We start from the raw sequence: 7,789 nt of genomic DNA, 5'->3' as shown, positions 1-7,789 counted from the left end.
AAAGGGACAAGATCGGTAAGTCCAAAAGTGTTGTGGCTCCAAAGAAAAATGAGAGATTTTTACTGAATTTCATCTTGACCTTAATTTGTCACCTGGCAGGTGCATAGATGGGGTATGTTTTGTAGCTATACATGCAATAGTAACTCATTCTTAGTGACTATAGCTGGGCCTTCATAGACTTTTCTAAACCTTCCTACAAGCATCCTAAAATAAGTAGAATTAAAACACGGGCGGGGGGCGGGGTGGTGGTGGAATGGAAGTTTCCAAGTGAGTTCTCCTTTATCTTTGGAGACTGTATGACGCAGTAGAGCTGGAGTCCAACTTTAACTCCAGAGCAACAGTTCACAGTCAGTTTCGGTTTGTAGCAAGTGAAATAAGGACAATAAGGCTAATCCCACCTCATTTTTGCAAGGTTTATGTAAGAGCTGCATATAAAGTGAGTGCCCAGTGACAGTTCTCGCTTCTCTTTTGTATTTTTCAAAGATTTACTTACTTTTTGGCCATGCTGGGTCTTTGCTGCTGCGTGTGGGTTTTCCCCAGCTGCAGTGAGTGGGGGCCACCCTCTCGTTTCAATGCACAGGCTTCCCACTGTGGTGGCTTCTCTTGCTGGGGAGTGTGGACTCGAGGCTCACGGGCTTCCGTAGTTGCGGCATGTGAGTTCTGTAGTTGTCACTCACAGGCTCAGCTGCCTGGCGGCATGTGGGATCTTCCTAGACCAGCGATTGAACCCGCGTCCCTTGCCTTGCAAGGTTGATTCTTAACCACTGGACCATCAGGGAAGCCCCTCCTCTCTCTTTAGACGTAAGAAATAATATTTTGTGCTGGAGAGGGTGTGCAAAAAGAGAACCCTCCTACATTGGTGGCCACTGTGGAAAACAGTATGGAGGTTCCTCAGAAAACTATAGAGTTGATATATGATCCAGCCACCCCACTCCTGGGCATAGATGCAGACAAAACTATAATAATAAAAGATACACGTACCCCTATATTCATAGCAGAACTATTCACAATAGCCAAGACATGGAGACAAACTAAATGTCCACCGACAAATGAATGGATAAAGATGTGGTACATACATACGATGGAATAATACATAGCAATGAAAAAGAATGAAATAATGCCATTTGCAGCGACATGGATAGATCTAGAGATTATCAGACAGAGGAAGACAAATACATTATGTTATCACTTATATGTGGGATCTAAAGTGAAAGTGTTAGTTGCTCAGTCGAGTCAGACTCTCGGTGGACACATGGACTGTAGCCCGCCAGGCTCCTCTGTCCATGAATTCTCCAGGCAAGAGTACTGGAGTGGGTAGCCACTCCCTTCTCCAGGGGATCTTCCTGACCCAGGGGTACAACCTGGGTCTCCTGCATTGTGGGTGGATTCTTTATCATCTGAGCCACGTGACGCAAATGAACTCAAGTACGAAACAGAGACAGACTTACAGACACACGGAACAGACTGGCTTTGCCAAAGGGCTGGTGAGGGAAGGATGGAGTGGGAGTTTGGGATTAGCAGATGCAAACTGTTATATATAGGATGGATAAACAACAAAGTCCTACTATCCAGCATAGGAACTACATTCAATATCCTGTGATAAACCATCATGGGAAAGAATATGAAAAAGGGAGTTTATATATACACATATATGTATCTGAGTCACTTTGATGTACAGCAGAAATGAACACAACATTGTAAATCAACTATACGTCAATAAAAAAAAGAATATTTTGATTAGAAAAAGCTGCCTCTTCCCGGAGGATGGAAGCACGCAGTGTCCTGGGTCTGTGTTTCAGGCTGTCAGTGCCCCTGTGGAATCAGAAGGCAGCTCCTCTCACTGCAGGAACCCTGGAGCCAGGGCCTGGCTTGGTGCGTTTGAGCTGGAGTCCAGTCCCCGGGCTCCACAGACATGAGCATGCACAGCAGCAGCCCTGTGTCTGTGAGGAGGAGCCAGACGTGTGCTTGTAAGGACAGAGGGATTTCTGAGAAGAGAACACAGCAAGTACAAAGGCCCTGGGATGGGGATCAAGCCTGGTGAGCTTGGGGGACACACAGTCCCCGGGTTGAAGAGCAGTTATCAAGGGGAAGCCTGGGGAAGATGAGGCCAGAAAGGCAGGCAAGGTCAGACTGATCAGTTCCTTGCAGGATGAGGACAGGAGTTTAGATTTTATCCTAATTATATGGGAAACCACCAAAGGGTTTTATAGATGATATGAAATCTATGTTACAAAGATCATTTTGGCCACAGTCCAGCCAAGATATGTGATGAGCGTGGAAGCAGAGGGACCAGTAGGAGGTAACCTCAGGTGTCTCCATAAGCGACGGGGTGCTGATGTCCCAAGATTCAGAGGTCGGGCTAGTGGCTGAGGAATAAAGGAGAGGGGAGTGCCTCAGGACTTGCTCAGAGAGTTAGAGGCTATAAAGGAAAGTGGAATTAAATAGACTCCTTGCATACCGTCCATGAGGTTGCAAAGAGTCCGACACAACTGAGCAACTTTCACTTTCACCTTGCATATTACAGCCATAAAGAGGAACGAATCTGGGTCATTTGTAGAGACATGGATGGACCTAGAGTCTGCATATGGAGTGAAGTAAATCAGAAAGAGAAAAACAAATATCGCATATTAACACACATATGAAATCGAGAAAAACGGTAGCGATGAACCTACTTGCAGGGCAGGAGTAGAGATGCATAGAGAATGGATATGTGGACGCAGTGGGAGAAGGGCGTGTGGAATGAATTGGGAGATTAGGATTGCATATACACGCTCCCATGTGTAAAACAGATAGCGGGTAAGAACCTGCTGTATAGCACAGGGAGCTCAGCTCAATGCTCACTGATGACCTAGAGGGGTGGGAAGACAGGGCCGGTGGAGTGGGAGAGAAGCCCAGGAGGGAGGGGATATACATATGTATATAGCTGATTCCCTTTGTTATACAGCAGAGACCAACACAACACTGTAAAGCAACTATATAATTAAAAAAAAAAGACCAATTAAAAAAAATGACTCCTTGACTTTTGGTTTCAGCAACTGGGTAGATGGCTTCCCTGATGGCTCAGCGGGTAAAAAAATCTGCCTACAATGCAGGAGATACAGGAGACTCAGACTTGATCCCTGGGTCGGGAAGATCCCCTGGAGGAGGAAATGGCAACCTACTCCAGTACTCTTACCTGGGAAATCCTGCGGACAGAGGAGCCTGGCGGGCTACAGTCTATGGGGTCACAAATAGTCAGGCACACATGCACAGGTAGATGGCACTGCCATGGGCGGGAGGTTAAGAAGAGTAGGGATATAACAGGTTTGTACGGATGCAATCAAGAGTTTGGACATGTTCAGTTTGAGACACTTATTAGCCATTCAAATGGATATGGCAAGAGGCAATTGGATATGTAAGTGTGGAACCTTAGGTTTAGGCTAAAATTCTAAACTTGAGACTTTTAGTTTATAAATAATAATTAAAGGCACAGGGCTGGATCTAGAGAGAGAGAAAGAATACAGGACCAAGACCTGAGTCCTCTTACTTTCAAAGGTTGGGCTTAGGAGGTAATGGCTGCAAAGTAGATTGAAGAGGTGAGGACAACTTCCTGGACGGTATAGAGCTGTCTATCACGGGGGCTGGGTGTGTGGTTCCCACAGACTTACAGGGACGGCCCTGGGGGGACAGGCTCCTCTCTGGAGAATAAACTAGTTTACTAAGTAATAAACACTGTTCCTCTGCAGCTATCAATCAGTATTTATTTTTGTTGCTTTCATTTATTTTGCTAATTTAGTTGCTATAAAATGATATGATAGTTCTTTTAATTTGCACTTGTAAAACAAACCAAGTATTACTTTACTGTTTCCTCTTGTTTTATGAGCATTCTGTTAATATCTTTGAGACTGGTTCTTGTAAATGATTATGGTTCACTTCCATTTTTGTATTGATTTTTTCTTTCCTTCACTTGGGATTGTTTTTGACTGGAAGTAACAGAAAACTTGACTACAATAAGAAGGGGTTATTTCTGCTTACAAACAAGATGTTGAAAGGTAGACAATCCAGCAATTCTAGAAATCCTCTAGGATCAACACTTCACCTTTCCAATGCACCATCCTCAGCAGGGGTTTGCTTCCTCAGGCTTATCTGAAGGCTGCCAAACCTCAGGGCACCGTATCTATATTCCAGCAGGAAGAAGAACACGGAGCAAAACTCTTGTACTAGCTGAGTCTGTTCCTCTTCATCAGGAAAACGATAACTTTTCTTGAAGCCATGCCAGTAGAAGTCTGCTTACATCACATTGACAGAAATTGGCCAAATAGCCATGCCAAGTTGCAAAGGAGGCTGGGAAGGTGACTACTTTTTTTATTCATTTCTCATTCATTTAATCATAACTAAACATGTAGCAGGACCACACTCAAGGCATCCTGTGTAAATCACATTCTAGCTTCTCTTTAAAGTTTTTTACTTTAATTTTATTGGAAGCTATCTAATAAAATTTAATCAGTTAATTTTTATACTGTAAAAATGTATGGTTTTTATTGCATGGTTTTATGAGTTTTTAAAAAACACAGAAAAGATGAGTTTTTAACTGTGGCTACTGCTGCTCCTGCCAAATTGCCTGATGTTCCAACAGTGGGAAAGGACAGTTATTCAACAAAATGTGTAGTTGGAAAAAGGTGTGAATACTTAATTGATGCTTCCTGAGATGAGATAAGGGCTTCCTTTGAGGTTCAGCTGGTAAAGAATCTGCCTGCAATGCGGGAGACCTGGGTTCAATCTCTGGGTTGGGAAGATCTCCTGGAGAAGCTAAAGGCTATCCACTCCAGTATTCTGGCCTGGAGAATTCCAGCAATGAGTTCAAGTGGAATAAAGAGTGAGAAGGGTCCTCTTGAGTCATGGGGGCAGGCTGCATCTCAAGAGTTCTCGACCATAATCCCTAGGTTTCTGCTAAGCTCACGAACCATCCCTTCTGTGCTTTTCTTCCCAGGCTAGGAAGAGGCTTGTGTCCCAGCAGTGACTGCAGTGATGATTTGATAGGAGACTTAGTTTTGTTGTCTCCACTGGGGTGAGGCCATGAATGTAAATGAATAAATGAACTAGAAAACAGCTGTTACGTGTACATTTTCATTAATCATTCCCATTTCCAGCATGTCTGAGTGATAAGAGATGACAGTGAATGGCAATGAATAGGTAATGCAAGTAACTGAACGTCAGTATCAAACTTACCATATACATGAAAGGCTGGCACATCCCCACAGGGTGAGCATATGGTAATGCCACTACAAGCATTTAGTGAGCCCACCTCCTGGATGCTTACCCTACAGTCTCTCATTTAATCTTCACAACCACCTTGTAACCTGGTGTGTTGAATCTTCTCTGGATTAGAGATAAATGATTTGGGCTTGACCCTTCCCTGTCAATTTTCTGTAGGATATGATGAGATATAACTCATATTTATAAACTGGCTTGGTTTTCATCTGTACTTGTTAAAAAAAAAAAAGAACAAGGGTAAAGTAAGTCAAAAGCATGGTCAGTATCTTGCATGTTTAAAGTAAAGGTAGATTTAGTTGCTCTTAGACGTGGTTTAAAAAAAAACATATAGATCTAATTTAAAACTGATATACTCTGGTAAAATGTCTCTTTTTACCTTCCATGTCTCTTCCATGCTTTGATCTTCTGTATATAATTTGCATATCAAGTTAAATCATGTTTACATTAATTTTTTTCAGCTAACATTATTTCATACTTCTCCATAACTCTGCCACTGTAACGTGGATATTTCTCATCTTTTCTGGGCTTCAGTTTCTTCTGTAAAATGAGGCAGTTAGGCTATTATTTAATAGCAAAGTTTTTCTAGCTCCAATAGAATACCTATTATCACAGGGGAATAATAGAAATATAGCATGAATGACACAGGAGTCTTTTCTGGAGAAGAAGTTTACTTCAAAACAGGGATGCTACTTAATGGGCCATAACTTTCCTGTTGTTCATGAGTCAGCATGAAAAATACCTCCAGAGAAGGCTAAGTAGGTCAGATTTATCTAAGAAGACAGCTGTGTAATCCTGTATCCCTCTCCAACCCCATGGCACTGCAGACATACTTCTGGCTTTTGAACAACAGTCAAATAGCATTACCAACTCTGTAAAGTCCACAAGACCACAACTTGAAAAATTAAGCTGACCTTTAAAAAGCTTCAGTAGAAATACAAAATAGAGCTGTATTTACCTACTGTCTATAGCCATTTTCTTCTATCTGTTAAGCCATTTTCATTGATTCTATGGTATTGGCTGGTGTGAAAAAGTTTCAGTAAAAAGTAAAACAGTTTAAAAATTAGTAAAAAAAAAAGGTTTTGCCTGTGACTGTTTATTAAACTATTTAATAAAACCTGTTAGGTTGCCGATGTTTGCTTGCTTTTCTTTCTAAGTAGTATGGTCAGAGACATATAAATACACATTGTAGGGACTTGCCTGGCAGTCCAGTGGTTAAGATATCATTTTCCAATGTAGAGGGTGGAAGTTTGATCCCTGGTCAGGTGGATCCCACATGCTTCTTGGCCAAAACCCAGAAAACATAAAACAGAAGCAATACTGTAACAAATTCAAAAAAGGCTTTAAAAATTATTTACTTCAAAAAAAATCTTAGAAAAAATACATATTGTAAATAAACAGGTCAATGAGGGAACTTTCATGTAAAAACATACTTCGAAGGTGCAGTTACAACCTAAGTGGACTAGGCAAGTATTCTTAAGAGGCCTCCTTAACACAGGAGAAGATAGACCTTCAGAGCCAAAGGGGCAAAAGCAAACCTAGAGAAGTGAAATGAAGAGAAAAAAGGGACATGCTGGTTTGGGACTGGAGATTATTGCTAAGGAAAGGTAGATGCTGGCAGGCAAGTGGGAAAAAAAGGCAAGGGAGGGGAGGATACCAGAGAGTAGATAATGCAACATGCTTTGTATTTTTAACATGGAATTTTTATATTTATGCTAATCTTCTTAAATGTTAAGTTCTGGCCAAGCCATTATGCTATTTAACCTTGTTTACAGTTATGCCCAGACAGTGTGAGGCTGGGTACACAGTACTGTATTATGTCCTTGGGAAAGAGAGGATCCATAATTGACTTAGTTCCCTCCGCATCTGTCCTGCTATTCGACCACTGCTTTGCCATTGTCTAGACTCTAAGGCACCAGAAGCAATTAAACAGAGGATCAATGTAAGCAGACAGGTGTGCCCCGGTCACTTCCCCTCTTTATATTGCTTTTATTTTCTGAATTTCATACAAGCTACTCTGGAAGCAGCAAATTAACTAAAAATATCTTAAGACTGCCAATACTTCCAGCTTGTGTAGATGGCTTCCTGAATAAACCTTTGCTGTTGATCCCGTTGGCATAGCATTAACTTAAAAGAGATCTCCGATCTTATGTGTACTTTTTGGTTCTAGGCATCAAAAAATGGAGCCAGAAAACACATTTCCGAGTATCACTTATATTTCCGCGGGAATGTTAGAGACAGGCAACTGACCACGTCCCAGACCGCAGCCAGATTTCAGAAGAGGCTGGCTAAATTTTGCAATAGGAATCCGAAGAGGAGTGTGTGCAGGGTCTTTGAAACTGTAAATCCTCTCCGAAGAGGCTTCCCCACCTGTCACAACTGGACGGTCTCCACCGAGGGTGCCGGGCGCGCCACCGCCACGCGGCGCTGAGGTCAGCCTCTCGGGTCTTGCGGGAGCTCTTTTTAAGCTAAATTACAGACTTCGCAGCCACCGGATACCCTCGTTGCAGACTGGCAGTAGCCATGTGGCTGCACTCGC

The sequence above is a fragment of the Bison bison genome, unplaced genomic scaffold (assembly GCF_000754665.1).
Source record: "Bison bison bison isolate TAMUID 2011002044 unplaced genomic scaffold, Bison_UMD1.0 scf7180017864146, whole genome shotgun sequence".
NCBI classification, from domain to species: domain Eukaryota; kingdom Metazoa; phylum Chordata; class Mammalia; order Artiodactyla; family Bovidae; genus Bison; species Bison bison.
The sequence above is the reverse complement of the archived record's forward strand: the minus strand, read 5'-3'. Positions refer to the sequence as shown.